Below are 8713 nucleotides of genomic sequence, written 5' to 3'. Positions count from 1 at the left end.
TCAAAGAACGGTTATATCAGAAGGTTCAGGGGATGGTGGGAGAGGAATACTCCTCTTTGTCAATGAAGAAGTCCATTCATCCCTCAAGATCCCAATGAAGAGCCGAATTTTGACATTTTTGAAGAGGCACGATAATTGCCTTTAAAGACTGAAGGGGGGATAAGAGAGAAAAGATGAAAGATTAAAGGTTGGAACTTAATAAGAGAACATTAGGGCGGTGAGCTGGAAAGCAAAGCGTGCAGAGCAGACACAGAAAATAGACACCAAATGAGAACTTTTTACTTTATGTTGAAGTAAAGACAGAGGAATTGAGACGGGGGCAAGCAGGCCAGACTAAATAATCCTTGACTGAGCCTTGCATTTTGAATCCCATATTAACACCAGGACTTTAATGTAAATATGCCATTACACTGTCATTACAGTGATCAGACTGAACGGCTTACAGGTCAACTCAGCCGCTGTTCATTTTAAGCAAAAGCTTTTTTTTTGTCTTTTGAAATGTTAATAACTTTCTATTAGTTAATGTACTGTGACTAAAATTCAAATTAGACGTAATTTATTTTAATATCTGTGACTAGCTCGTCTGACCATTTAGCGATGGTTTTCCGGCTGAATATAACATTCCGATCTGTGGTAATTTGCATTGTCTGATGCAGGCACGCCTTGCTTCCATGTTGCAGGCGTGTGAAGTCAAGGATGATTCATTATTTGCTCTTGAAAGTGCAAAAATGTGGAATTGAATAATGCCATCTGTCACATTGAATGCATTTGCTGTTTGCAGAGCAGTAACTCGGACACTTGTAAAATTAAAGGGGCCATTTAAGACATTACAATACAGTTTGTTTTAGGTTTTAGAGCCACTGACCATCAAATGGAGCGTGAATAGTTGATCTGTTTTTAGTATGTGTGCGTTTGGTTGAATAAACCGGCTCACCAGTGAGATTTTTACACTCAACTTAACAGGAGCACTCAAATATAGTCAACTCTATTAATGGCTTTGTTTCTCATGTTAAAATAACACCTTCTTTTTGTGGCAAAAGGCGAAGGACTTCAAAATAAAAGCCATCGTCGTTCTCCGTCTGGGCTCCAAAAACGTCACATCTTCATACCACGTGTAACTGTCACAAAAGTAATATTGAACAACAGAAACATGTTCAAAATTGCTTCTCAGGAGGTCAGACTGGGTGAAGGGTTATATTGCACAGCTGAGTGTCATGGCAAAGAGCTGAGCTTGAGCCCCTTTTAACCCCTTGTTGTCAAAGGACTTATCTTTTTTGGGAGGGGGGCTTCGTGGTCAATCCCTGGTGGTCAGACTAAGACATCAGGAATGCATGTTTACAGGAATGTATTAACGGGTAAACAGTTACATCACCTGTCCTTTAGGAAACAGGAACTTTCATCTCTTCTCTCTTCATGTTGTTTTTTGGACTTGTGACGTTACCTGAGCAAAAAAAGCAACCTAAAAATATCAGGATTGTTTCCCAAAAGTCAGTTTTTAGGTTATGTATTAAGTGTTTTTGTATAAAAAATGTCAAAAAATGACCTTTATGTGGAAAAAAAAGTAAATTTTCTAGGTCTTTATTTTACCTTTAGAGTAATCGTTTGATAAAATATTGGATTGGAAACAAGTGATCTACTCTGTCTAACTCTAATATACTAAATCTAATCACAAATACTAGATTAGGTATGTGAAACAACATTCAGTACCACTGCAGAACAAAGTTTATGAGTAATAATTGTTGACAAACTGCCATCTTTTAATCATTGTTCACAAACATCAGCCTTATCTTTCAAGTTTTTTCAGTATTTTAAATTGCTATTTGCTCTTAAGTGAAGTCTAGTTTTTGCTTGGATTGATTCCAAACAAATATTCCTATTTTTAATATTATTTATTTATCAGTTTCTTGATGCAATTGAGTTGCTGTTCCACTATCAGACCCGTTTATTCAATTCAGTAAAGTGTATGGAACCTGCAATATTTTTACAAATCATGATCCTTCCACCGCCGTGCTTGAAAACTCCTATTAGATTTGTTTGCTGATTTTTCTGAGGTTTCATTTGCCTAAAAGAACACATCTTGGTGTGATGGATGTCTGCTTTCTTGCAGTTTAGTTTATTAACCTTACCAATAGTTAATAATTCATATGGTTTTGACTTAAAATACTAATATTTCAGTGATCTTTGCATTGCTCTCCCCGATAAACAACAAAACCACATTTATGATGTAATGTAGTTTTTAGAGGTATTCATTGTTTTTATTTATTTTTTTTAATTTCAAACAACACTTTTTTTGTTATATTGTAACCTGTTTTAGGTTCATTTTTCCTGATCTTCTTTTTGTTTTCTCTCATATTTATTATCTCATGTTAAATTAGTTCCAAGAGAAAGTATGTGACACTTCTGGCTTAGTTCTACTAATAAAATGATACTGTTTAGTTACAATAATGCACAATTACACATTAAAATGTTTCCTCCACAAACATACTTATTGTTGGGGATTTGTCTTCCATCCAGACTAGGGTTCAACGTTAAAAAGAGTTAACACAACTTGACAAAAACATGCTTAGCTGCACAAATCCCTTGTGTGTGTGCTGTTTATTATCCTGTTCACTAAAACAGTCAAAAGTCCAGTTCAGACTCAGCATATAAAGTGGGTGTGGAAGGCAGAAGAAGTCCAGCTGATTGGAAACATCTGGATGATTGTAGGGAGCACTCCCACATCATCCTGCTTTGGCTGAGATTTGACAGTGCCCTCTGAAGTGACAGCTTTGACCTCGGCCAGTGTGCATGCGTGCAGCTGCCAGAAACACAGTCTGCTAGAAAAAAAGAGTACAGAGCCAGACGCTCTAGGCGCTGGATGGTACCGCTGCTTTTGATGGGAGCTCTGTTGACAGCCAATGTTTCAGCGGGGGTAAAATACAACCAGCTTGTTGATGCGTTTGCTACTAAAATAAGTGGAAGAGCTTCAGAACATTTGAGGCACGCTGATCAGATTAATTATATTTCTTTGACGATTGCGTCTTCTCTTTGTTTGTTTTTATCTCCCTGAAAAATCATTTAATCAGTGGATGATACTATTATTATCTCAAGCGACACATTGTGCATCTGTTTTGTTTTTTCCTTAAACAAATGTCATCTTATTTTTAACCTGTTGTTGATCGAAATAATTATTTAAAAAAATGTATTTTTTGACACAGATATAGCCCTTTTCTGAAATTAAAACAGTTGTATGTCACTAAATGTTTGAGCTCAACAACACAGCATAATGACATTAATATTAATGCTTATGATAATGAACTTTCCTGAAGAGGAACACTTCTTCATATTAGACTCATTAATGTAATGAATGCATAGAATGATCAGATAATATGTTCTTGTGTCCTTGATATGCAACGCATGTATTAGCTTGTCTTAAAGTCCAGATAGGTGCGTCTAAGCTGCATTAATCTGTTCGAGAATATGGAAAGCTAGAAACTCTGAAAAAAAAAAAAAAGAAAATCGACGTTATAGATTAAACAAAACAGAGTGAAGTGGAGTTCATTTGGTTTTTCCCCTCATCTTTCTGAGGAGGGCTAAACAGCTTACCATTATTCAGAAGATATCTTTTAAATAAGGCCCAAATATACGGGTGAAACCAATTTAACGAGTGGCCGCCAAAGACGTTTGTCGAAATGATCTATATTGAGATTTTGGCTGTGTAAGCCTCTTATCATGGCTTCTGTAAAACACACATCACTCTGTTTCAGGACTGAATTTCTGAGATATGAAAATACAATAAACGGGACATTTTAAAACTCGGCTTACTCGTTAATTACAGAAACCATTTAAATGTGAACTTGGGGGGAACTGGATGTATGTGCATTTGTGTTGAGGAATCAGATGGGCTCAGAGTGCTTCCACAAAAGATCAGCAGAGAGTCTGGAACTTGTTTTAAGCACCTCTTAATGTTTTTTTTTTACATTTAGATATAGTTCTGCTTTCTAAATCCTCTGGAAACTTTCTTAAGAAATCAACTCCTGCAAAGATTCAGAGTGAAATAAAATTTGCATGAAGTAGGGCACAGTAAGGACATCACCAGTCATGTGGAAGAGCTTAATTACCTCAAAGAAAAACAAATTAATTAGCTGCCAATATAAAACACAAAGAAAGAAATCACTATATACCTTTTTTTTTCCCCCAACAACACGAGGATATTACCCCAATACTCAACCTCAAAGCTTTGCAAGATTGTTCCTGCGCTTTCATTACAAATTTGTCATTGTCACAGATTATTATGTCAGGCAAAACAAAACCAGTGAAAAAAACGATAATCTGCATGCGCTGTGCTGTGATTTCTAAAGGGATTAGCACCAAATCAGTTGCTGACACAATGAAGGAAACAGCTTTGCTTGGATTCTGAACAAACACTCATTCTAAGGAGATCCCAACACTTTTGTGTCTGTGTGGCTTATTAGACTCCATGTCTCCCTCAGTAAACACCGCACATGCCGCGCAGTAAGATGGATGAGCAACACCGCTCGCTTACTGCAGCCACATTTATTTAAAAGCAGTGGGGAGAGTTTTTTTGGAGGTGAGGAATAATTCCAGCCAGCGGTTGGTGCCCAGTTTGAGAAAGAGGAGGAGGACCACCGTGGGGCACCTGACAGTGATGAAGAGCACGGGCACATGCTGGCAGATCCATCTTGCGCCACGGTGAGGGAAATAGAAGAGAGATGGAGCTCAGAAATGAGGGCAGACAATGGCAGAACACGGGTTTAACAATAAAAGCAGCACAGCGCAGTGTTTTCTTTGAGGTTCACTCTTGTGCTGGAACTCTCTGCAACCTGCAGGTAAGAGGGAAGCAGGAGGGGAGGAGACGGAGAACAACTCCAGATTTTTATGTGATTCACAAATTGACACTGGGCTTTCAAAACATTACCTGCTCCTCAGTCTGCGCTGGTCAATCACCTGTCACTCTGCCGTTCTTTTATTCCTCACTTCCTCCCCAGTGTGCGGCTGTGATAGGGTTGCTGCTGATCATAGTCCCTCCAGCCAGCTGTCAGGAAGGAGACGAGCTGTGTGCTGCAAACTAAACCATGTAAACCATGTCTTTGATGGCTGAGAGATTCACACCTCGAGTTTGTATTTATGTATTCAAGCTGCCCTCTGCTGTTCGCATTTCCAATGGCAGGAATTTGGAACAAAAGAAAAGTTTTGCACAATATAAAATGAAGCCTCCAGCTGTCATTCTTTGGACGAGTAGCCCCTCTAAGGTCACACGTAAAGTATTTTCTCAGTTTTAACCAATCAGGATATTAGTAATATTATAAAGGATTCTCTGTTTCCTTTGTCTATTATACATACTTGTTACCAACAGGTAAAAGATGCATCATACTTTTGAAGGACTTTGCATAACTTGATTTCTGTCTTTTAATTATCTCTTCAACAGTTCACAGTAACGACTTTAGCAACCTCATTTACATACATTTGATTAACAAAGAAACATATCTCTCTCTTTTTTCAAGCACATTTATCTTTGACCTTACTGCATTAAAATGAAACACTTTTTTTTCCCTACTTGACAATTTGATTATTACAGTTATTCTAAGAATAATGCAGACAGAATGATAATAAGTTTCTAAAATGCAAGTGGCCCATATGCTAACGAGGGCAGCATATTTCCCGTTCCCCATTAACATATCATCTGAATTCAGTTACCTAACACAATTGCAGAGATCAACAGTGTTGATGTGTCAGCTCCATGTATGTGTTGGCTTGTAAAAATCGCCTGCACCGGGAGTCAAGTGGATGTTAATGCCCCGCAGACCCGTCAGTTTGATTTCCTTCATAAAGCAGGAGTGCATTTGTGCGAAAGCTCTCCTTACATCTTTTAAAAGAAAATTGTAGAGTTTAACCTCCCAATATTATCTCTCCCTCCTCCTTTGTGCGGGGAACTGGCACATATCCACAAGGAATTTGGCACATTCCGCGCAGTCAAAAAGCTGATAATCCAAAGTCTTTTGCTGCTGATAAGAAGGCCAATTTAACATAATTATAAACCAGTAGAATGAATAGTAATGATTCATTAATTTAGTGCATAATGGAAGATGATAATTCAGATCTTGCATTCAACCTCAGTGATCGGTGGCGATAATGATTTCATTATAAACTGCTCAGTTTTTGATATTATATAGATAATTGTTGTTGCATAAAAAACAGTTTAGTATTGTACAATTGAAGACTATTAAAAGTGTATTAAAGAGGTGGTGCTGATTAATCCAGCTCTGCTGTTAATTATCTTTTAAATCCACTTTAAGAAAATGTATACATATTTAGTCTTAAATATGTGAACTATTAAATAAAAGAGACATTTTATAATGTTATGTGTTCACCTTGTATCATTATTTCCAGTAACTTTTAGTCGACACGCGTTTTTTTTTTTGTCAATTGAAAAAAAAGAACAAGAAATAAATTTTTAAAAATGTTTAGTGACCTTAAATTAAGTTTTAAACAATAAATCTCTATAATTAGCAAATGGTTGGTTGTTTGTGAGCATCTGTCACACACAAAATTATATTTTGTTGTGTTTTTTTATCATTAACTCATCCTTGTTTTGTATATTTTTGTTCTTTACTTATGTTAGTTAAAGTGATAATTATTAACTCAATGATCTGTTTAAAAAAAGCTTTATAATTGATTAAAAAATATCAAATAATTGGGTTTAAATCAAACAGTTTCTTCCGCGGTCTGTACTCATTCACTGGCTTCCCTTCCCCCCACTGGTTGACTACAGGCTGCCCCTTCCTTTGTATGGGTGGCCTTGTCAGCCCTCATCCAGTTCCCAACAGCGACAGACTCCATAATTCCTGCAGCTCTCACCATCGGGTTAACGGCAGACACGCTACAAAACATGCCTTCCAAGATGTAACACCAAAAAAAATATCAAAGTATGGTAGAATAAGCGTGCATGTGTAGCAAGATTAATACATTTATACATATGTGAAGAGGTTTTATTTTATTGGTGACTTTCCTGCTTTAAAATAAGGAAAATGTTGCAATAAAACATCAAATGTTCAAAGCTAACTTTAAAAGCTGAAGTGTAAAGCCTCAAAGCAGACACTATATCGCCCCCTGAATCTGCGAGGAAGCTCTGAGTGGGGAGCAGTGGGACAGCCTTGGGACAGGGGGCCTTCTTCAGGCTGCCTTGCCAGAGAGCTGCCCAAAGCATGGACAATTAGAGGGGGTCCCTGGTGCCTCTTTGCTCTCTGTGCGCCTGGTGGGCTGCTCTGGAAGGCACCGAGGGGGGCTCGGGGAACTGACTGGGTTGGCTCGACCGGCTGGGCCAAAGGCATAGAGAGAGCGAGGAGGTGGGGTGGAGGGGTGGGGGGAGGCCTGATCTCAATAATCCCTTTTACCTCAAGAGGCTGTCACACCACTCACACTGCTGGAAGCTAGAATGGAAATGGGCCGAGGGCTTTCTGAAGCTTTTACCTGCTTGAAGAGCTCATCATTGGGAGACACTGAGATCCCAGCATGCTTCAAACACACAGAAAAGCGTTTTTTATTTAAGCCGAACACGCAGAAAAGAAATTCTATTTTTGATTTATTGTGATTTTTTAATTGTTAGCACGATCAACGTAATTACGGAAGATTCTGAAGGAGAGAAGCCGCTTTTCTCTTTCAGAATCTACCGGAATTATGTTGATCGTGTTAAGGGTTGAACACTTCTAGTATGTTTAAGTCTCCAATAAAAATCATGTTTTTTGAGTTTTTACCGTATATGCGTGGTATTTTTATTATGAAAGAGGACAAATGTAATAAGAAATCATTTACGGTGAAGATTTACGTTAACGAGACACAGAGCCATCATAATCAGACATGGGCGGGGCTACTCAGCTCAGCTCCAAAAGCCACGCCCCCTCAGAAGAGATTTTGGAAACAGAGGCTTCAGATCAACATGATGGCTTTTTGAGACATTTGTTTAAAAACTGCATAATCATAACTAAAACACTACTGGGAACTTTTTTTTCAATAACAAAAAAAATATTTTGTGTTTAAGCGTCACCGGCGACGCCTCAGGTGTTAAATGACTCCATCACAGTAGTGTGAAACTTTGTTGACTTGGAAAAAAAATAAAAATCCCATTGTGTGTCTCTCTGGAGATCTTCGACTTCTTTACTTAAAGGATGGGGAAGTAAAAGAGCAATAACCTGTCTCCATTTTTCACCGCAGCCATTCTCCGCTTTCATTAATGTACAATTTCTTCTTGAAATTCCCCAGACCATGTCATAATCTACTGGCTTGGCGGAGTATACGTGACGTGGAAATACCTTGTTGTACAACTTAAAGTGAGCTGTCCCATATGAATATGGCCACAGTCAAAACCATTGGCTTAATTAGACCGACATGCCTCTGAATGTGAGCAGAAACTTAGCGCAAATGGATAAAGGTCTTTCAGCACTGTGCCACCGGCTGTCTCAGTCCCTTAATGTATTACCACCTGCACCCACAATCAGCGCAGGAACATTTAAATGACAGCGATTCAGAGGAGACGGAGCTTCAAACTGGTGGGTAGCACATGAGAGGTGATTTAAGATATTGGCTGTAATGAAGCTGACCGTTGGCAGGTCTGCTCTGAATGTGATGGGGGAAATTAGGGGCGGGAACGGGTCAAAGACATACATATACTGAGGGCATGGCGGCAAATGAAATGCAGAGTCCAAGTCTGCGCTCC

Source organism: Oryzias melastigma, linkage group LG21 (assembly GCF_002922805.2).
Source record: "Oryzias melastigma strain HK-1 linkage group LG21, ASM292280v2, whole genome shotgun sequence".
NCBI lineage: Eukaryota > Metazoa > Chordata > Actinopteri > Beloniformes > Adrianichthyidae > Oryzias > Oryzias melastigma.
The sequence above is the reverse complement of the archived record's forward strand: the minus strand, read 5'-3'. Positions refer to the sequence as shown.